This window comes from Mesocricetus auratus, unplaced genomic scaffold (genome assembly GCF_017639785.1).
Source record: "Mesocricetus auratus isolate SY011 unplaced genomic scaffold, BCM_Maur_2.0 Super-Scaffold_100015, whole genome shotgun sequence".
NCBI lineage: Eukaryota > Metazoa > Chordata > Mammalia > Rodentia > Cricetidae > Mesocricetus > Mesocricetus auratus.
In genome coordinates, this window is record NW_024429198.1 from 58,442,433 (window position 1) to 58,466,095 (window position 23,663).

A 23,663-nucleotide genomic window follows, 5' to 3' on the forward strand; every position below is an offset into this window, starting at 1 on the left:
ATTTTGTAACGTTTCTCAAAATGAGATTTAAGCTTCCTAATGTAAGGAAGGGGAGAAGGAGGCCAATTCACCTGCAATTGTATACCTAACCCCAGGGACACATCTCACAGATTGCCATAAAAATAAATAACTGCCTATTCTGTATTGTTTCACAGACAAAGGCAAATGCCATCTACTACCATCACCAGCAAGAACCCAAGAAAACCTGCCAGCAATTCTGTTCCTTCATGAGGAAAAACACATCAAAATCAGGTTGACTTCTGGAAGGAGTTATGGAATTCTGCTTCCTGGAAAAGGATTTATTATTCATTACATTGTTTCTTCAAGATCATCTTGCTTCTTCCTTCAGGAAACGAGCTGTTTGCTTCCAGTGTCCAGAGTGAAAGCCTTCACTTTAGACTGCTGCAATTTCTACCCTAATAGTCAAGTAGCAATTAGAACTGTTTGTTACAGTGACAGCCGGAGCAGCATTTCAAGCAACAAGGCAGGGGAGGCAGAACAAGCGTGTTCATTTGAAGGGGACTATCGCCACACAGCAGCAAATCCTGGGATAGCAGGCAATTTGGGGAGCACGACTGCAAGGGTTCAGCTTCACTCAGCTTTGCTGCTGCAACTTTTGAGAAAGGTCTCATCTTTGTTTTGCTGGGAGGGAAGAATATAGGAACCCTTGGTTGTGTGCTTCATTTTAACTCAATATCCTCATATTCTAATCTTACATAAGAGATTAAGGAATAAATTGGGAATTTTAATTGTTAATTATGGATGCAGGGCTCAGCAAACATCTCACAATAAGAACCTTGTGATGGAGTCCTATTTACAAAAGCAGGGAGGTATTTTAAATAGCATCTCTGGTATCTTTGTCTGTTATTTGGTCTTCAAATATTTTGTAAATTGTTTGAGTTTAATTGATAGCATGGGAAGAAATGTTATGATTGGTGCCACAATGTTCTCCCTGTTCTCCTTTCTTGTTTTTTTCCCAAGTATTCTACACTTTTCAAAATTATAATTGAATTCTATTCTTGATTTAACCAATTAAAAAGAAAAAGCTTTACCCTCTGTACGTGTTAAGTTGCCTTTGGAAACTATCCCTTCTCAAATAAAGCAAGAATCCTACTACTTTCCCTCAAAGAAACCATCTGAGAAGCTGTGAAATACTGCTGGGTGTTTGATGTTTTCAACCAGAGGTATTTTTCCTCCTTTGTTCAAGAGCTATTATTAAGTAGAGATTCAATAAATAGCCAAATGCAGATAATTCTTAGACATTGAATAAGCATCTTGCTAGATACTTGGTGTGCACACATTTGAATACATTATGTTTTCTATTCTCTAACAGGAAAGAATGAAGTTCCCAAGCCGAACTCTGAATAGCCATATTTAGGAGAGAGCTGACCCTAGGCTGGGTGAGTCTGCATAGGTTATCAGGCATGGTTCTGTACTGCTTCAGGTGCCTTCTTGAACGCAAATACTCCAAACGCAGAAAAAAGCTTGGTACCATTTCTCTTTTGTTTTAGTATGGATGGGGTCTTTCCCCCTCTTTTATTTATTTTGCAAGTATACATGCACTCTGCAGCAGCTCTTTCCAGAGTCAGAGGTGAAGCCACGCTTGACTGGAGACATCTAAGATCAATTTGTTGCCTCATACTTCAACATTAAATGCAGCTTGAAATATAATTGTTTGTCCATGCACTCTCAGCTCCTAGGAAGTGTTCCAGCACCTCAGAATGGGGAGTGTGGATATTGATGATAAGCCAAGACGTGTACCCTAAACCAAAGCTAACCAGAATTTTCAGGTTCAGAGATGTATAGCTCTAAGGAACAAGATGGGGACAGGAAAGAACAAAAGACAGAAGGAAAGCACAAAAACAGACAGAGCTTGGTTACTCCAAATACTATGAGTGGGAAAGCACGTCAACAAATTTGGAAATCTGCAAATAAAAGATATTACACATGAATTATTTTTCTTCATTTTTATCCCTATGTTGATAAGTTCCCCCAGCCCCCTTTTCCTTAGGCAGCTTCACAAATCCTGATTTGAAGACCACTCAGTCTCTGTGATTTTAGGTTTCTGTTTTGAGGAATGTCTGCTCACCTGCAGCCTGGGATGGCAGGAAGCAAGCCGTAGATGATTGAGCCTCGTGGACTGAATGACTGTGTCTTTTCACATCCCTTTAGAATTCAACTCTCAAGTTCTGCCTGTACTCTTCTGCTAAATCCCATGGTTAAAAATAGTAAACACACAACCTCTGTGGCTCCACAACTTAGAAGGGAATGTGAAATCCAGAGCTTATGAAGCTGACCCCGATGGTAGGTCCATCCCATAAGAATCTGTAATCACAATGGCTCCATGGATGGAGAAGAGAAGATATTATTAGATTAAATATGACAGTTCCATGGTAATGTGAACCTCTTTGGAGATAGGGGAGAATTACTGCCTCCAAGGAGAATAGACAGGATCTCCAATGACAAAACAAACCAGCTAAAGAGTATTGACTTTTGTCATTAATAGAAGTGTTTTCTAGATGACTGGCAACACAGAGCCTTGGGAGGATCAAGGGTATATTTAGTACCAGTAAGGTAGGGTATATGAACCTGCTTCATCAATATATCACATTGTGGCCTCACACAATTTGTAGTCCCCACAATACTGTGATTTGCAATTAGTTCAAGGAATATAACTCTGTTCCTTATGAGGACTTTTAGGATAAGGTTCCCATTCAAAGTACCCATTTGTTACAAGTACATCTGACATCACCAAATATTCTTACAATTCTCTGTACTTTGTAGGTCATTCATTGTGTACATGTTGGTGACACATAGGGGTGATATGGAACGTTTGAGCATGAGAACCTTCTTACGTCTCAGGCATTTGGATCAAACACTGTTTCCAGGAGAGTAAAGGTCTTCTGTCAGCACTGCATCCAGTGCTGTATATTTTCACTTGAGTCTTGCTGGCTTCTCATGAAAGACAAAAAAAAAGTAAAATCCAGTTATTGAATAAGTAAAAGAAATGAGACTCATATCACCAGAGACGTAAGAAAAGGTAAAAGCCAAAAATGTTTGCCGGAGTTATGATGCACGACAACAACATCCCCGTCTTCACCGGATGAGAATGGCTGAGAATGGAGCCCCACATAGAGCACTGGTCCTAGGGCCCGGAATGCACAAGGCCATACACCCAATTCCGTAACCAAAATAAACCACTTGCAGAAAAATAAGAAAAGAAATTGAAAGCCTTGGACAAATAGAAATTTTTCCATAAGGACACTGGAAGAAAAAAATAAATGTAATAAGGACATGACTGCTTTTGGTTATGGTGAAGGAGCAAGTTTTTGTGGAAATAAAGGAGAACACAGTCAAAGGCATCCGGAAGGGTCCTAACTGAACCAGTCCATGAATATGTGTTTACCAGGAGCCAAGAGGCCAGGGGACCAAGAGCCCTACTTGGCAAAGTGGCTGATGTATATAGTGAAGAGAAACAGGGGAAGAGGCCTAGCCCAGTCTTTGGACTGGACAGTTAAGAGTAGGGAGTGGGATGACCTGTGCTGGGAGGAGACACAGGTACTGACTTATGGTGGAGGAGTAGGTCTATGTGCTCTTTGATATGACAATAGCCACCTCAGTTAGCCATTTTTTTCCTGGGCTTACTTTGAGACTTAGAGAAATAAAATAATATTTTCTAAGTGAAAAGAATGAAATGGATTGAATCACTTCCGCAAGGGCACAGACAAAATGGAGACAAGGAAAGCTTGAGATAGTCACGTCAGAACTGCTCATTTGGCCTCATACCTCATGAGTCCAACAGGGCAGCGTGGAGTCCTGCTTGCTCCTGTTGCCTTTCAAACCCTTTGTTCTCTCCTCCCCTCCCACCTCTCTTGTGTTTTCTACTTTCCTATTCTCTTTATGTTAATGAAATCAGAACATTCTCTTCCTTCTTTGTTTCTGCAGATTCCAAACCTTTCTCCCTGTAAACAAGAGTGCAGAGAATGCAGCCCTGTATTGTCATCAGAGAAAGAGATTCCCCAAACACCACCATTTCTGTGCTGTTGGCAGCACACAGGCATGCAGACCTGCCCTCTGCAGAACACATCTACAACAATCTGCAGTTCCTGACCTTATGCCCAGGAGAATACTGACCACTCAGAACAGAGGATGGCCGTGACGGGGGAACCAGGAGAGAAATGCCAAGGTCGACGGCACCTCCCTAGGCTTGATCAGAACTAACAGGAAACAAGAGGTATGGGCACTGGGAGATTGTTAGTGTGGGAGAGAAAGAAATATTAAAATGGAGAGAGAGAGAAGGCAGGGACATTATGTAACCTCACATTCACCCCTGCTGTCCTTCTGTCGGCCTTCCACTCATGATGGGCCTGCGGCTGATCACATTCTTGAGATGGCTGGATTTCCTCAGAAATGCACTTGCTACTGATCCCAGGTGAATGCAGGGTTGTGAGCTTGCTATGCTTTGTGCATTATGATAATGCTATACTTATGAACTCCACTGAAAGTTAGTGTCCATGTGTACGCGCATGCACACACACACTCACACACACACTCACACACATACATGCTCACACTCTCATACACAATACACACACATACAAACACACACACAAGAGGGAGCTCAGACATGACTGCACACCGAAAGCACATACACAACTTGGCAGTTATCTATGATAAAGATTGACAAAATATCGATTGTTTAAGAAGCTTCCATTTTATCCCTCTCCAGATAAAGAAACTTCGTGATAGAAGACAGCTAAGTGGATCAATAGTAACACAACTACTAATAAGTGATAGGGCTTGTGTTCAGTCTTTTGATCCCATATTCTATTTGTTCTAACACATCAGGCTGCCTTTGATACCGTCTTACATGGTTATCAAGGACCAAGTTCAAATCTTTATTTCCTTATGGTGTCTTTCTGAATGCATCAATTTACACAATTCTCTTCTTTGAAGTATGTGATGATTATAATGATGATTTTCATGTGATATATTTTGAGAGTCTTTTTCGGTATTCAGCGGTGTGATATATAATTAATTACAAAATTTTACATTAAGATATTTATTGCTAACAATGAAACCGTGTTTTTTAGTTAACTCAAATAATTGTATTTCTGAAAATGTGTTGCAGACTTAGGAAGGCCAAACGTATCTCCTTCATTCCCTCTTTGTCCCCGTCACATCTGAGGATCTTCAGCCCCACTGAGGCTAGGTATGTACTACCTGAGCAATCAAACCCAGCTACGAGTCATAACATGTGAAATACAAGTAAATCGTTAGCTGCATCACTGCCTTCTGGTGGTGTTTTTGTGGTCACAGAGTCTCAATTCAGACTGTTTCTGTTTGTCAAATGCCTAGGAAATGCCAAGTCTTTTAGATTCCCAGAATTCTCAATCTTTATTTGTGCCAGGTTTTAGGAAGGCCAAGAAGGCCTAATGTGGAGAATCATTTTTGAATCTATTTGTTCAGTACTCCTAATGTTGCATGTTGAGAATGTGGAGAATCATTTTTAAATCTATTTGTTCAGTACTCCTAATGTTGCATGTAGAGCCAACACACAAGCAGCATTACACCAGCCATACTGTAATAGATTATAAAACTGAGAATTGCATTACCAACATAGGCGTTTCTGAGAAAGTATGAATGCTCATGGTCATTTTCTAAAATACGCATTTGAAATGCCACCTACTTGGAAAGGCATGGGAGTGGAGATGGAGAGGGAAAGAATCCCTCCCATAGGAGCATCTGGGCTCCTATCCCAGGAGGCCATCAACCTTCTAGTACAATGCCTGTGTTCAGACAGCGTAGGCTGCCATCTGGGAGAGTTCATTTCTAGTTACCATCTCTTAGCCTTTATCCTAAATCAAGGATGCACATCAAATGTAAGTACAAAATTCCTCCTGGAAGGGTTTACAGTTGATAAGGCAATGGATCTTTCTTTTGTTATAATACATGGAACAATTAAAAAAATTTCTCAGTCTTATACCAGAAATTGAAGATAGAACCTATTTCCAACATTTTTTAAAGACTTTTAACTTTTTGTGACTGGGTTACCTCACTCAGGATGGTTTCTTCTAGTGCCATCCATTTGCTAGCAAATTTCAAGATTCCATTTTTTTTTCTGCTGAGTAGAACTCCATTGTGTAAATTTACCACATTTTTCTCTATCCACTCTTCAGTTGATGGGCATCTAGGCTGCTTCCAGGTTCTGGCTATTACAAATAATGCTGCTATGGACATAGTGGAACAGATGTCCTTGTTGTATGAATGTGTATCATTTGGGTATATGCCTAAGAGTGGAATTGCTGGATCTTGTGGTAGACTGATTCCCATTTTCCTGAGGAATCTCCATACTGATTTCCAAAGTGGCTGTACGAGTTGGCACTCCCACCAGCTATGGAGGAGTGTTCCCATTTCTCCACATCCTCTCAAGCATAAATTGTCGTTGGTATTTTTTATTTTAGATTTTAGCCATTCTGACAGGAGTAAGATGGTATCTAAGAGTTGTTTTGACAATAAGGTATATACTTGCTCATATATAGATTTTAGGCCTGAAACAGGGGAGTGCCAGCCTACAATTCCCAGCCAGAAATTCTGGGAAACAAGGAGGACCCTAAGAGAGGTAAGCACTGTAACCCAGAGAAGGGGAACAGGACAGAATCTTCTGAGGGGACTGGGAGCACAGGAGGAGGGATGAGGAATCTGGAAGAAAGAGAGGGGGTGAAGAGGGGGAGAGAGGAAGACATGGGGGAGCAGAACAGTTGAGTTGGGGGAAGAATATAGGAGAGAAGGATGAGAGATACCATAATAGAAGGAGCCATTATAGGTTTTAAGAGAGATCTGGTACTAGTGAGATGTTAAGAGGTCTACAAGGATGATACCAATAGTGGAGAGGCTACCTTAAATGCTCTTCCCTATAACGTGATTGATGACTTCCTTGTGTGCCATCCTGGAGCTTTCATCCAGTAGCTGAAGGAAGCAGAGACAGACACCCACAGCTAAACACTGAACTGGACCCCTGGAGAGGGAGAAGTGATGAGCAAAGGGGTTATGACTTGGCAGGTGAAACCCACAGAATTAGCTGATCTGAACAAGGGGGAACTCATAGACTCCAGACTGATAGCTGAATGGCCAGCACAGAACTGATCCAGATCCCCTGAATGTGGGTGTCAGTGAGGAGGCCTAAGCATCCTTTGGGGCCTCAGGCAATAAATCAGCATTTAGCCCTGTCATCCAGATGGACTTTGGCAGCCCATTCCCTGTGAAGGGATGCTGTCTCTGCCTGGACACATGGGGGATATCCTAGGCTCTGCCCCAGATCATATGAGTGGAGTAGGGATTGGAGAAGGGGTTGAGGGAACGTTGAAAGGGGCAGGAGAGCAGGGGAAGGAGAGGCAGCTAGGACTGACATGTGAAGCAAACTTGTTTCTAATTTAAATTAAATTAAAAAACAAATTAAAACTAAAAAATTAAAACAATATTAAAAAAAGTTTTAACTACTTCACGCACTTCACTGTGAGACAGCATGAATAGGAACAATCTCCAGACTTTTCTCCCACAGCTGTATTCCTATCTTCACATGCATGGCAAAATATATAAAGACTCATTTCAACTTTGATTCTGAATCTTTGCAGCACCATGTTATCAATACCATGGGATGTGATCAAAGGAAAGGGATAAGATTGCCTCTAGAGCCAATTCTGTGTGAATGGGTTTCTGCAGGACAATTGATGTGGGGGAGGGTGGCACTGAGCACTTGGGTGGACATTAGGAGACATCGGATTTCACATTTATAGATTTCTACCCTTCATTCTTTCAATTCTTTTCCATGCCCATACTAATTAGTATTTTTTGAAAACTAGTGAAGGGCAGCTATAGGAAAGCCTGTGTCTATACTGAGATACTTTGACATCCTATTCCAGACTAGATAGTCGACTTAGTGAGGGGATTGCAAATGGAGTTGCAAAGGCACATTATGATACATTCTAGAACCAGACTAGAAGTCTCTAACCTCCTTTGATAGGACAGCCAAATGGAGAACAAGAGTTATATAATAAAAAGTAAATTTATTTCTACAAGTGACTGCTTTGATCTTTAAAATTCAAAAATCAGAAAACATACTGAAAGTGTTTGATAAAGGAATAGATACCTGACAAAGTATAAAGGGAGTACAAGAGTCCCCGTCGAGCACACACCACACCTAAGCCTCAGCAGCTGAATATACTAGTTTGCACTCTGATGCTGTGATGAAAAACAGACCAAAGCAACTTGGGGAGGAAAGGGTTTTTTGGCTGGTAGTTTACAATGCCAGGACAGGAACTCAGGGAAGGAACCTGTAGCTAGGATCTTAAGAAGAGATTATGGAGGAGTGTTGTTGCCTAACTTAAGTTTGGTTATCTTTCTTAATGCATCTTAATCCTGTTTTCTTAGGAATGGCACTGCTCACAGTGGACTGTGCCATCTCATAAGAATTCTCAATAAAGAACATAGCCTACAGACACATCCACAGACCAATCTGATGAACACAACTCTTCAGTGGAGGTTTTCTCCTCCCAGGTATGTTCCATTGAAAACTGATGCTAACTATGACACTAACACAATCAGAATTGAAAATGCATGAAAATAAATAGGTTACATGGAACCTGGGCTTGAAGACAATCACACCACACAAGAGGATGTTGAAATGTGAAAGAAATGTGACTTATGTGAAGGATGTTACTAGAAATGAGGTGACCACAGTAAGCTGACAGAAGACTAGTGTTGAGATCTGAAGAGAAGAGCTCAATATCACAACAACCAAGCATTATAAAGTAGAGTGGGGAATTCTGAGAAGTGAAGGAAACATTTTACTGGGATCATTGATAAAATGTTATAAATATTGAATTTCATGAAAATTTGTGATGGCTGATTTAAAATATTTCTGTAATTTTCAAATTAAATTTAAAAATGCTGATTACAAGTTCTACAACTAATAATCAATTATTAAACACTAACCTAAATGCACTTAAATATATTTTGTTAAAACACTGAGTTGAGAGCTAAGTGTATATTCTCAGTCTTGAATAATTATGCAATTTGTTCAATGTCTTGGCTTCTGAATGTTTGACTATAAATTTATCCATACCAGAAACACTTTAAGATGAATTAATCAATTTTTAAATCACAGGAATTTCAATTTGTTTTTTAATATAAAAATGTGAACCAAACAAGTACCAAATACACAAACAAACAAACAAACAAACAAATAAATAAATGGCAAAGAAACTTGGGCATGGTTGAATCTAAAAGTATCTTCTACTTAAATCCAGTGAATTACAATACAGTCAATAGAAATTTCACACACTGCTACAAGTCTTTATTTTAATAAAGTTAGATCTGTTTTAAACAAAAGTTATTTTTCAGCAATGTCAATTCACTTCCTGACACATTACAAAATCATCTTCAATTATCTCATTTACAGTAGCCAACACATGGAAGTATACATGTATAGAACAATGTGGAGATTTCAGCTATTTTTTCTTTTTTGCATTCTGATCCCAAAAAGTAAGGTTTGTAAGACTCCAAAATTTACACTGACTAGTGATTAAGGTGGTGCAAGATGGTGTAGATCAAATGTGTTTCCTCAACAGGAAAAACAAAACAACAACACAAAAACAAACAAATAAAAGCCCTGTAGCAGTTCTCATATATAACATTAGTTAATATCTCAACTCTTCCATGTGTTTACATGAAGATAACACATATAAGCTCCTGTGTAGAGTTAAAGCATGCCATCGATACAAGGGTACCATGATCAGTTACAAATCCGTGTGGTAAGCCCTATCCTCTAGCCTCAGAGTTCAGTGTGCTTGATAACTGAAGGTTACTGTGAATTCAAATCTGAGCTGATCTAAATCACAGGAATTATTTGTTTTTGTAAGTTTTTTTATATATTTCTACAGAGCGTTTACGGAATCTGAAACTAGAAAATTGAATATGGCATCTTATTTAATTTTGTTTTTGATTTTGTTTTTCAAGACAAGGTTTCTCTGTATTGTTTTGGAGGTTGTCCTGGAACTTGCTCTGTAGACTAGGCTGGCCTGGAACTCACAGAGATCCACCTGACTCTATCTCCTGAGTGCTGGGCTTATTTAATTTCTATATGAAATATTTTTTTTACTTGTGCTAAGCTATAGCCCTTTCTCTAATGATATCATATTACTTGTAATTTATCTCTATGCTTATTAAATACATGACAATAACTATAAAATTAACATTAAAATCAATTCAAATTGGAAACAAAGACCTTTTTAAATAAAGATTTGTGAAAAATTCATGAGTCCTCCCATTTAGGGTTGTCTTCCATAAATTGTTTAAATATTTCAAGTTCTAGAATGTTGAATGGATATAAACAAGAAAGAAAAAATATTTGTTGTTTTTCTTTTTAAATTTTACTTTCACATGTGTCATAGAAGGCAAGATTTAAGAAGTTGAATTTTAGGAATTGGTTTTTTATTTCCATTGTATATTCCAGGAATTGAACTTGTTTATTAAGTTTACATGCTGAAGCATCTTGTCAGTCCCTATCCAAAACAAACAAAACATTACATTCAAAAGAAATATTAATATCATTAAATGTATTAAACAACTGCACCCCTTCATGATAAAGGTCGTGGAAAGATCAAGGATACAAGGAACATACCTAAACATAATTAAGACAATATACAATAACTCAACAACCAACATCAAACTAAATGGAGAGAAACTCAAAGCAATCCCACTGAAATCAGGAACAAAGATGAGGCTGTCCACTCTCTCCATATTTATTCAACATAGTACTCAAAAGTCTAGCCATAGAAATAAATCAACAAAAGGAGATCAAGGGGACAAAAATTGGAAAGGAGGAAGTAAGACACTTGCTATTTGTTTATGACATGATAGTTTACATAAGTGACCCCAAAAATTCTACTAGACATCGCCCACAACACATAAACAAGTTCAGTAAAGTAGCAGGATAATAGATTAATTCAAAAACATCAGTAGCTCTCCTATATACACTTGATAAATGGGCTGACATGGAAACCAGAGAAACATCACCCTTTGCAAAAGCCACAAATAACATAAAATATCTTGAGGTAACTCTAACCAAGTAAGTTAAATATCTGTATGACAATAATTTCAAGTCTTTAAAAAAACAAACTAAAGAAGATTTCAGAAAATGTAAAGATCTCCCATGCTCTTGGATTGGCAGGATTGACATAGAAAAAAATGGCAATCTTGCCAAAAATAATCTACAGATTCAAAAACAGTCCCCATCAAAAGCCCAGCACAATTCTTCACAGACATTGAAAGAATAATGCTCAACTTCATATGGAAATACAAAAAAAAATAGTCAAAAAAATCCTGTATAGTAAAGGATCATCTGGGGGCATCACCATCCCTGAATTCGAGCTCTATTATAGAGCTATAATAATTAAAACAGCTTGGTGTAGGAATAAAAACAGACAAGTGAACCAATGGAATTGAACTGGAGACCCTGATATCTACTCACACACCTATGACCACCTAACTTTAAGCAAAAAGGGTAAAAATACAAAATGGAAATAAAAAGCATATTCACCATGTGGTGCTGGTATAACTCTGGCTGTCAAAATGTAGAAGAATGCAAATAGATCCATATCTATCACCATGCAGAAAACTCAAATAGAAATGGATCAAAGACCTCAATGTAAGTCCATCCACACTTAACCTCAAAGAAAAGTGGGATATACACCTGAATGCACAGGCACAGGAGTCCACTTCCTAAATAGAGCGCCATTAGCACAGACACTGAGACAACTAAAAATGAGACTTCCTGAAACTGAGAAGCTGCTGTAAAGCAAAGAACATGGTCAACCAGACAAAATGTCAGCCTATAGAATGGGAAAGGAGCTTCACCAGCCTCACATGTGGCAGAAGACTGATCTCCAAAATATAAAAAGAACTCAAAAACTTGATATCACACCACCATGTGATCCAATTAAAAATGAGGTATAGATCTAGCCAGAGAATTCTCAACGGAACAGTCTCAAATGGCAGAGAGACAATTAAGGAAATGCTCAACATCCTTAGTCATTAGGGAAATGCAATTCAAAACCACCCTGAAATTACATCTTACAGTTATCAGAAAGTGAAGATCAGTAACACCAATACCAGTTTATGCTGAAGACGAGTTGAGAGGGCAGAACACTCCTCCATAGCTGGTGGGAGTACAAACTTGTAAAACCACTATGGAAATCAGTATGGTGATTTCTCAGAAAACTGGCATATTCACACCACAAGGACATTTGCTCAACTATGTTTATAGCAACATTATTCATAATAGCTAGTTCTTGAAAACAACCTAAATGCATGTCAACTGAAAAATAGATAAAGAAAATGTGGTACATTTATGAAATGGAGTACTACTCAGTGGTAAGAAGAAAGGACTTCTAAATTTTGCATCAAATGGATAGAACTACAAAAAAAAACATCCTGGATGAGGTAACCCAGACCCAGAAAGACAAGTATGATATATACTAACTCATAAGTGGATACCAGACATAAAGCAAAAGATAATCAGCTTATAATACACAACCCCAAAGAAACTAGACTCCTCTTCCAGAAACAGATGGAAGCAGATGCAGAAATCCAAAATTAACCATTGAGCCAAGCTTCTGGGGTACAATTGGAGTGAGGGAGGGACGGTAATATGAGCAACTGAGTCAAGACCATGATGGGGAAACCCACAGAATCAGCTGACCTGAGCTAATGAGAGATGACTCGCTCTGGTCTGACAAATGAGGAAGCTGCATAAGACCAAACTAGACTTTCTTAATATAGGTGACAGTGGTGTGATTGGGACAATATATGAGGCAACTGGAAGTGTGTCTAAGATCTAGCCCTAAGGCTCAAACTGATTAGTGGAGCCTATTCTATATGGAGTAATATCTTGCTCAGCCTAGACACAGGGGTGTGGGTGAGGAGAGGTACCTTGTTCCTGCCTCAACAAGATGATGTGGCAGAATTAATATATTTCCTAGAGGAGGCCTTACCCTTTCTGAGGAGCAGATGGGAGGTGAGGGGAGTGGACGGAGAGGAGGGAGGGGGAACTAAGATTAGAATGTAAAAAATTAATTAATAATAAAAGGAAAAAACAACTGCATGAATGGCTATCGTGAGGTTGTATGTCCTTTTCATTTGGCAGGAAATATTTACGTCAATCTAATGGTGTGAGGTAGTGTTACTTAGTCCTTAACCTATGCAGATAGTGTTCTGTCACACATGGTAGCTTGGAGATTATGTCACATTCTACTATCAATTTTGTTTTCAATCACTTAGGCATTATCACAAGTGAGGATCAGAAGACAGACAAAGCTGAAATGGAATGCACTCAGCCCTTGAATGTGTTAATTAAAGAATTACTAAATTCAGTTGAAGACCTTGAGTGTTCATATCAAACATAAACAACCATGATGAACCAGGTGAATTTCCTAGAAAGTCCCATAGATTTAATAAAAATTGTGTAGGTGGAACAGATAGAAAAACACCTACAGATCATATCTAAATATCTACTAAATTACACAAAGGGAATTCTAAGCATGTAGTTATTCTGAAGGCTATATTATCAACTTCCTATCTCTCTCTCAAAAGGCTCCAGGAAAATGTATTGATTGCTGTGTATTGAGCAAGCATTTCATAAGGTATTATTCTCTTGGTGTTGGTGATGATGCCAAGAGAGTATCTTAGCTGTAGTTTTGGTTGTGGTGATGAAATATCATGGCCAAAAGCAACTTAGGAAAGAAATTACTTGTTTCAACTAAAATGCTCAGGTCATTCACCATCACTTAGCAGAGTCAGTGGCAGGAGGGGGGCTTGGAAGCAGAAACTAAAGAATTTATTGAGGAATTCTGCTTACTGACTTGTTCCTTGTGGTATGCTCAGCCTACTCTCTTACATACCCCAGGACTGCCTGCTCAAGGATGACAACACTCATAGTGAGCTGGACCCACCCCATGAATCATTAATCAAGAAAATTCCTGACAGACTTGCCTACAGATCAATCTTGTGAAGGCATGTTCTCAACTGAGAGGCCTTCTTTCCAAATGATGCTAGCTTGTATCAAGTTGATAAAAACAACAACAACCAATACACCGGAGTTCTGTGTCATTATTTTCCTAGGGTAAAAGAGTATGCAAGAATGGTCCTACCTAGTTTTAACTGTCAACTTGACACATCTTAAAATCAAGTGCGAAGGGCATTTTCATTTTAGGAATCACTCAGATCACATTGGCCTGTGAACATATCTTTGGGGGATTCTCTAGATTGTTTCTCAGTTTAGGAGGGCTTAGTCTACCTCCTGTGTCATTATAGTATGGGCATTGTGGCCCTGGCTGTGTAAGAAGGCTAGATAAACATGATCGTGAGAGAGAGAGAGAGAGCTAGTGAGCAGAATTCCTCTATGCTTTCTATTCCATGTTCTTGCTCAAGCTAATGTCCCAACTTCCCTCCATGATGGAGTGTAATCTGTAAACTGAAATAAACCCTTCCCTACCCTGAGTGACTTTATTACAGCTACAGAGATGAAAATACAATAGATGGGAATGGAGTGACCTTGGGGAAGACTAGCATGTGACCTTAAAGTTCTGTAAAGGTCATTTTGATACATTCAATGGGTAGGATGATAATGCCTTATTTTGAACACACACAGGAGTCAAAATGAATAGATTGAAAAGCAGCACTTCTCCCCCCAACTGTGCAGGGATCAGCAAGACCATTATCAAGACGCTTACTCTCTGTGAAATGGTTTGTGTTGAAATTATTTTTTAAGGGCATCATTTCTCTTGGCAAAACTTCATTACTAATTTGCCAATTGAATATCCCATAAGATATTGAAAGGCGTTAGTGAATGCAGAGTGAGTATTTTGATTTAAGTAACATGTGCATCCCCGTTGTTCAATAATAATAGGATGGATAACATCTACTTTAGGTTTTCAAATGTAATTTATGGTGATAAGACTGTTAGACAGCAGATGGATGAGATAATGGGTGATGCACGTACTGCTGGAACTCAGGTAATGATTGTGACATATTTTGCATAAGGTTATGATAATCTGAAAACAAAGTAATACTTCTTTTAAAAAACAGCCAAGGAGACTGATTAATGAAACTCTGATATAAGAAGTGGTCTGAGTCTTATGCTGCAAGACTTCTGGTTTAATTTACACAATTTTCCTTTCACACATGTGCATGCTGGCAAGTTCACATCAGAGGAGGCAGCTGAGGGTGGACCATTTCAGAATTTAACATTGAAGGAGCATGAAAAACTCCACTGGGTAAGGTAGGCAAATAATTCCTGGCTGATTCATTGGCTCATTTGTGCTATTTCTTTAAGTAAAATCAAGTCAGATATTCAGGGCTGCAGTCTCAGGATATAACGAATTTTTCTTCCTTCATTCTGTCTTCTGTAACAGGAATGTTTGCATATTTACCTGATAAACATTTTGTTTCGGTGAGTTTAGTTTGTTTCTTTCATTATTCTGTCAGGATGAACTCTAACTGATTCTCCTCAAAACTATAAAAGTCTTTCCAAGATCCTGTAGCCAGCAAGTGCCATGAAGTACTGTACAAGCTTGGGCCATGCCATGCTACCTTTCTGTGAGTAGAGGCCATTACAAAGTGTTCCAGTTCATATCTGAGAAGACAAATGCTCTGCAATAAAGCCAATAAAAGGAGATATTATCTCAGATATATATTGTTAGAAATGTTATTAAGCAGCCAAAAGAGTCAAACGATACAAGGTATGACTAAGAAAAGTAAATTTCAAGGTTTTTTTATTCTTTTTTTTTAAATTTAGATAAGAAACAAGGTTGCTTCACAAGTCAGTTCCAGGTCCCTCTCCTTTTCCCTCCCCTCCTCCCGTGCCCTCCCCCCATCCCCCCCCCGTTTTGTGTGATCTCAGTGATGTTGGTAAAGGACATCCAAGAACTGACATATACAGTGAAATCAGACAAGGACTTGATAGGCTCAACCATAGTAGTTGAGCTACTGAAATATTCATTAATAGCCAGGTCCCCATAACCAGGAAGAATAGCTAATCCAGGTTATAGTAGTGTGTAGAGAAACATGGGTTACAAAGAAAGTGGCATCTGTTTATACTTCCTCTCTGCTTTGCATGTGATAATAGAGATGATGAGTGAGAAAAGGAATGTGAGTGCTAAGTCCTGCAGTCCCAAGGATGCCTTGAGCTTATATATGAGGGCCTGCCTATCATGGGGAGAAAATACCACATCGTGACCTTCCCCTGTAGAGAGACTCAGAGAAAGACCTTGCTATACTCAGACAAGTGGGACTGAATGACAATCACATCACTGGACTTTGCTGTGCTCTCTTGAGGTTCTAGTCCAAGGCTCAGAATTCCCTGTACTTGTCTGGTTTCCCCCGGCAGGGGTGACAGGTTTACACATGGTGTTCAAAGATCCCTTGGCCATGGGCCTTTGGAGACAGACAAGGAATGTTCTCCTAAAAGCAAGTGTTACAACAATATCCAAATGTATTTTCAGAAATAAGAAGGACAAGAGCAGTAGAAAGTGTATGGGGATACTTTAGGAATGTAGCAGCAGTGATAACCTTGTATACATGGAAAAACTTGCTTTCAGTTCCAGACAGGTAATTCTTAAGAAAGTGTTAAGACAGAGTCCTCTGCATTAATATCAGCAGAATGTGAAGTTCATTTATGGATGTTACTGTTGGATTATATTATGCCTAATTCATCAGACAACTAAATCAAACTTGATATGTTGATGTACACCTATCATACCAACCTTCTGGAAGTATTTAGGATCCTAAATTCTTGATTTACCTGAACTATGTATTGAGTTCCAGGATAGTCTGGGGTACTACCATGACCCCTCCTTATAAAATGAATCTGAGTGAAACAAGGGAACAAGACAACAAGGGAAACTAAGTGAATTTTAAGGAACCACTTTGATGCTTCACACATATTTCATAGCCTCCACAAGGCCTTTAATCTTCTGAATAAGAATGTGAATCCAGGGTCATATAGTCCCAGCAGCATCTATCCAAAAGAGCTCCTCTTTTAGACAGCGAGAGGATCTGTGCCTCCATTCCTTCCCTCCCTTATGCCTAAAACCCTAAGAGACTCTATCAAAGGAAAAAGCAATATATCAAGACTTAAATCATACTCAACCCCACAACTGTAATAAAATAAAGATATCCATTTCTGTTAAGAAGAAGACTTCATTTCATAAATGAAAGCCTCCTATGTATTGAAATGTGCTCCAGGTCTCAGGTCACAGGCACCCCAAACTTGCCAGTGATAGGTTCTGTATCCTGAGTGGAGACTCTTAGGAAAGTCTTCAAATATCTTCATTCTTGCCTTTGCCTTCTACAAATTAATCCTGTAATACCCATTTTGAGGAGGGATAGGAAGCTTTGGACATGTGTAACAAGGACGTGGAGGTCCTCAGATGAAAGGAGTCTCACATGTTGGAAGGCATTATCCTTTCTGCATGTGTATTTTCTCCTATGGTCTAACTGAGGGGAGGGATTAGGGGGATTAATTGCGCATATGATCTGTCTAATCAGTTGCAGAGAGCACAGAATGCTCATGACCTTCAAGAGCACTGAATAAAACAGCCTGTGCCAAGTTTCCCCAGCTTAGTGAATTGTATCCGTGAAGACTGAGCTGGGCAAGCAAAGGCTCTGCCGAGTTCCTAGATGCTAAACTGAGAAGGGGCTGAGAAAAAGCAATGGCTGCAGAAAAGCACTGAGATCCGAGGACAAAGGAAAAGCATGTTTTAAATACCACATCTCTTGTCTTAAGGTGGTTTGAAGGGTGAATATATATCAGAAGGAATACACATCTTCTGATATCTTTTACATTTTGCTTCCCCTTGACAGTTAGAGATTAATAGCTTCATCCTCTGAATTCTTTAGTTGTACATAAGTCTCAATCATGTGTTACTCCAGTCTGTTATTAGACACCTACCAAGAAGTTCCCATGTAGAGAAAGCCAGGATTATTGTTGCAAATATCAATAAAGTTAAGAATTATTAATTACATATGCTTCAAACTGCAAGGTGAGCCCTGACTTCAGAGTCTGTCATTTTTCTCCCCCCCCCTTTTAAATTTAAGTTAGAAACAAGCTTGTTTCACATGTCAATCCCAGCTCCCTCTACCTCCTCTTCTCCCCTGCTCTCCCCACCAGACTCCCCAGTCCCCCATCCAATCTCCACTCAGATCCCCAGGGAGGGTGAGGCCTCCAGTCTGTCCTTTCATCCAGTGCAAGGCCTAGACCCTCCCACAAGAGTCCAGGCTGAGAGAACATCTCTCATTGTGGGGTGGGAACTCAAACTCTATTTGTACCCCAAGGATAAATACTACCCAAGGCCCCATAGATTACCTAAGCCTCCCTAATAAGATGGGAAAGAGTGACATGTTAGATGTACTTGCTCTGACAAGTTTCACATGGCTTCTCACCTGTAGTGCTACTAATACAGATAAAATTTTCTGGAGACATGTAAACCAAACAAACTAAATCACCTGGATTACTCAGGAAGCTCTATCTCTTCTTGTGTGAAGGAGTTAGCACCACACTTGTTTAGGAAGTGGACAGCTGGGAACAAGATCATCTCCTTCTTATCCATCACAATTTATGCAGATGCATGGGCATGGGGTGCAGACCTTATGAGGAATGAAATTGGAAAGACATAAACATTGGTCTGTAAATAAAGATATAGGAGTTGTTAAGATTATGAATTTAAGTAGATTGTAAAAAAGATTTTAAAAAGGTATCAAATACAAAGAAGCCCCAAAGCTGCAATCAAAGCTTCACACTGTGGCATGGGATTACCCCGCATGTACACTGTTCATTATCACCAACACCATCCCCAGAACCAGCACACAGTTGGTTCACTGTGTGGAATGACCATCTCATATTTCACTGTGTGTGGACTCAAGCATTGGATAGAAGTTTAAACACTTTCTCTACGTGAGCTGCAGATGCTTAGAAATAAAAAAAAAGAAAATAGTGAATCTATAGTATTGATTAAGGTGAGAAATGCAAAAACAAAGTTTAAGACAACAAAACCATAGATACTAACATTTACACAGCCTGTCAGGGAGTCAAAAGAGTCTGTAGTGTGGTTGAACTCTAGCTTATCCAGGCAATGAACCTTTCCTGAATGTGATCAAATTTCCCAGCACAGAAGCTATGACACATGCTGAATGTTTTGCAGTCTGAACATCTACAATCTACATCTAAGTCCATCTTCAAGATAGAGTTTTCTAGCAAATTCACACAGCATAGTATCTCCCAAGCACCCACACTGTTCTGGCAGAGCAGCACAGTATAGTTTTGATTGTCTCTCTCGGCACTATCATACTATTCTAATTAATATGAGCTGAGTGTTACTGTCATGGCCTTCAATCCCCCAAAGATCTTCTACTCTATGCCTGCATTCCCACCATTTAATGCTTTATTCATATGCGTTAAGTGATGCCCTCTACCCAGTGTCTTCATTAGAATGCAAATTGTACTGAAACAAATATCATTAAATAAATATGAACATATTTATTGTGTCATATTTCTTTCACAAGAAACATCAGGTGAAAGGGGGAATACTGGCTACCTAGGACTGGGAAGACATTGATTTGGGGATAAAAGGCTTTAAAGGAAGGTTAACATAACCTTGATGACAGAGCAAATGAAACAAACAGAGATAGCACAATCATCCTTAGCTGCTGTATCTGATGTGGGTTTTGTTGTTTACACCTCTGAGTATCACAGCCTTATTTCATTCCCTTATGCTACAAATCCATTTCAGAGTCCAATGAATAAATGTCACAGTCTTTGCTTCCCGCTTACGGAACTGACTTCAGTGTCCTCCAAACCTATAACCATCAGTTAGCACCCAGCATCTATAGGAGTGAAGTATGTGTTAATGAATATTAAATAATAAGATAAATTGGCAAGTACTGGGTTGTTTTGATTCATGCAAGCGATAACGTTTATATATATGCATATATATGTTTATATTTCAGGGTACATGAATCAGAATACATAAAAATGTTTGTAATTTATCTTGATTCTTAATATTTATTAATGTATGATACTAATAAATTTTAGTGCACACACTTGTAAATTTTTAATATATATTTATACTGAGAGTTGAGTAAAGAGAGGAAGTATTAGAAATAAAAAAGCAGGATGATAAATGGACTCTTTCACCCTGTTTAAAGTTTGTTTTCTGAATAAAACAACCTTGTGGTGTCAGAGCAGTTTTTAATTTCTTTCCTTTGCATTTTTTTCCTTTTTTTCTGGTGAAGTCATTGCAGATGTGCTGATATTTCAAGCAGACAGGCAAACACTGAAGGGTGACTTAATCTAGACCTTGAAGGGCTGAGAGCAGCTCTCTTTAGTTCTGCAACTGGTTCATGAGAAAAGGAAGAGAAGGCCAATCTCACAGGCGGCCAACCCATTATCCTTTTCTGCGTCTTTGCCACCTTGTACTAATTGTCCTTCTAGCTGCCCCCACTGATCCTAAGGCTTAATATAAGTCTAAAGAAGTTGTTTCCACTATGGGGCAGATGACAAAGGAAAGGAGCAAAGGGTATTTAAACTGTTTAGGGACAAACCCGGAGAGGGGGTTGGATAGAATATAGTACATTGGGGTTTGAATCTGTGAGTAGAAGAAAGAGATTCCCTTGAATGGTCAGAAGTAGGGGGACCATTTAGACTTTAAATGGTTTAAATTTTAGAGGCACTGTAATACAAGTAAATGGTGTTTTCTTCTCTTGGATCACAAATAAATCCATCTCATATTCTTGCCAAAGATGATAATAAGTAAGTGTTTAGAGAGAATGGGCTAAGAATTGCTTAGTGAAATTCTGTACATTATTGTTACATATGTTATCTGTTTGTGGAAGGATTGATGAATAGGTGAATGGATAACAGGAATGGGATCACATGTGCATAGTAAGTATAAGATAAATAGAAATTAAAATATTTGAAGTTACAATTTGGAAAATTCTATTCCGTAATTAAAATTATATTGACAGAGTCCCAATATGTAAAGACCAAAGCTTACAAAATTAACTGTGTTTATACACATTGATTTATTCATTGATTCAATACACAGTATGTACTTACTGTGTACACATGATTTTTCTTAGGTGTAGGCACAGGACAGTGAACATGGTGTCCAATTTCTTGTTAGTGACATTAACAGTTGATTTCAGCCATACAGCATACCCCATTCCAGCTTTCAGAACACCTTCACACAAATTGCTTTCTTCTGTCTCACAGTCATTGGGCAAGGAGAAGGTTATTTTATGTGCTAGGACACTTGGGATCTGAATTAAATATCCTGGTTGTAAGTTAAAGAACTCAGAAACACTCAGGACTGTTCAAAATGTGTCTACATCATTTTCAACAGACCTCTTACCTTCTCTACAGAAACGGCTGAAGCATTCTATATTGACTAAGAGGAAGAGAACAGAGAAGAATAAATCACATTTAATTGATTCATTTATCTTTTAAAGTCACTGGTCAAATGTCTTTGGACTGAGCTCTGCTACCCCTTAAATGATAAAATGTTGTATTACAGTATGTAAACCTTGGTTAGATATCCATATTGCTAAAACCAGGCACAAGTTTGCAACTTAATCTCTGATATCTTTAACAAGAAGAAGCATAAATTAAGTAAAGATGGCATTTTGATGCAAACAATACTTTCAGCTAATATATTTTTAAAATCCAAAGTTAACCGGTTCTTGCAGGTATTGTCCAGAATACATGAGTACACATGTGTGTGTGCTCACATATTCTCACAAAAACAACAAACCACATGAGCTCACACTAACAAAATGAAGCTATGAATGTACTGTGAATCCAAAAATTTATACTGTTCTCACACAACTATCTTTTCTCTCATAACTGCTTAGAATCCCTTAAAGAGTGACAGGAGAGGTAATGTGTAGCTCTCCTTGATTTGAACATATGGCTTGGCATTGCTGAGAGTGACCTTGTGTTAGATTTTGCCTGCTGGCCAGCCATTCTTACTACACTGTGACCATCAGGACCTAATGCCTCCTTAATGACAACCTTGTCTCATTCCTGGAATGCTAATGGCCCCACCTCAAGAGACAGCTTCATATCTTAGCTTGAACACAAGCTCCCTTAGCTTCAAATATTAATCAGAAGCCTGTGGCTAATAATAGATTGTCCTTCTCATTTCTGATTTCAGTGCCTGATAACAGGAGCAGCTTGGTAAGTGCTAAGGAATTACAGATTGGAATGATCCTCTAAACTCATTTAGCCACCTACTCCCAGAATATGCATATTGGATATCCCATTAACTGACCATTCACATGTAGTAGGTTGCTAAATTACTGAGTCCTAACTAGCCATCCCTGGTTTCTTTTTGCCAAAGAAAAAAAGAAACACAATTTGAGGTATATATACTACAGCAGTACTAAGTATCTTTTTATGCATTGAAGTCATAAAATGAAAATATAATGGTCTTAGAGACCATTATTATTGCAGAAGGCATATGGATAAATACATATCCTCCATATTATATAGGGTAAAATTTGATATTTCTAGGTGAGAGGCTATTTAATTCTCTCTCTCTGTCTCTCTCTCTCAATTTCTAGGTAAACAAAAGAAGGTATGGGTCTATCTTCTCACACAAAAGGTGTCATTATCTGTCAATTTGCAATTTCAGAGGAAAGAACCTCCATTTAAGAATGATGATACATGGTAAAGGTTTTGATACATATTAAGTACTTATAAATATCTCAATTTTTAAAAACAAGGACAAAAATAAGATACCATGTTTATCAAGTGTGATCATGTCTCATGTCATAGTAAGTATACACCCATTGTTTTTACCAGCTTCCTTCTCTAATATATTTTCTGTCTGTTCTCATAATGATAGGTGGCCAATGAGTCTCAAGTGCAATAAAGTATTACCATTCTATAGTCACTCACAAAAGTTTATCACATACACATGTAGAGGGCAACAACAATGGCAGTCATTTCATCATAGAGTTCAGGGTCCTTCTTTTATCTTTATTAAAAAGTAACAGGGAAAACGTATGGTTGTTAGGTAGGGTTAAGGGCACAAATTAAGTTTGTCCCCAGTAAAAAAATAGCCCCCACTAACTTTTGGGTTCCCATTATTTGTAGAGGGGATTGCTCTAGGACAGAAATTCTTACATTCATTAAAAGCATATAGCCTTACTTCACTTTTGAGTGGTGTTGTCTTTACTGCCTTAGCCTCTCGTCATATGAAGAATTTAACAGCTGTTCTGCTATTTGGTAGCTGTTAGACTGAGTCAGTCATTGGGGCCCTTCAATTCAATCCTCAGAGTAGAATAAAAAACAATAAAGCAAAATACCTCAAATTACCTGATTCTGTAGTTGTTATGGGTTGAATTGTGTTTTCCCAAATTTATATTGGGGAGTTATAGTCACAGGTCTGGAATGGGAATATATGTGACCTTTGTAGATACATCAAATAAGAAGTAATTTTCAGGGAGGTCCCAGCTGAATATGACTGTGGCCTTTATCAACAAGGAAACTGGAGGGTGAAAAGCAGCCAACAAGAGTGGGTGAAAATGTACAAATAAGAGGCTAGATG

General features: G+C 38.6%; 1 long non-coding RNA gene across 1 annotated transcript in view; it reads right to left on the reverse strand.

Moving 5' to 3' along the window:
• Positions 1 to 15,200: 15,200 nt before the first annotated feature.
• LOC121144393 overlaps positions 15,201 to 23,663 on the reverse strand; it is a 32,668-nt gene continuing 24,205 nt past the window's right edge. Inside the window, exons 3-5 of the long non-coding RNA XR_005881752.1 lie at positions 18,562 to 18,702; positions 16,859 to 16,924; positions 15,201 to 15,708 (exon numbers count right to left, since the gene is read on the reverse strand). This is a non-coding gene — a long non-coding RNA (uncharacterized LOC121144393). The remainder of the gene's footprint in view (positions 15,709 to 16,858; positions 16,925 to 18,561; positions 18,703 to 23,663) is intronic.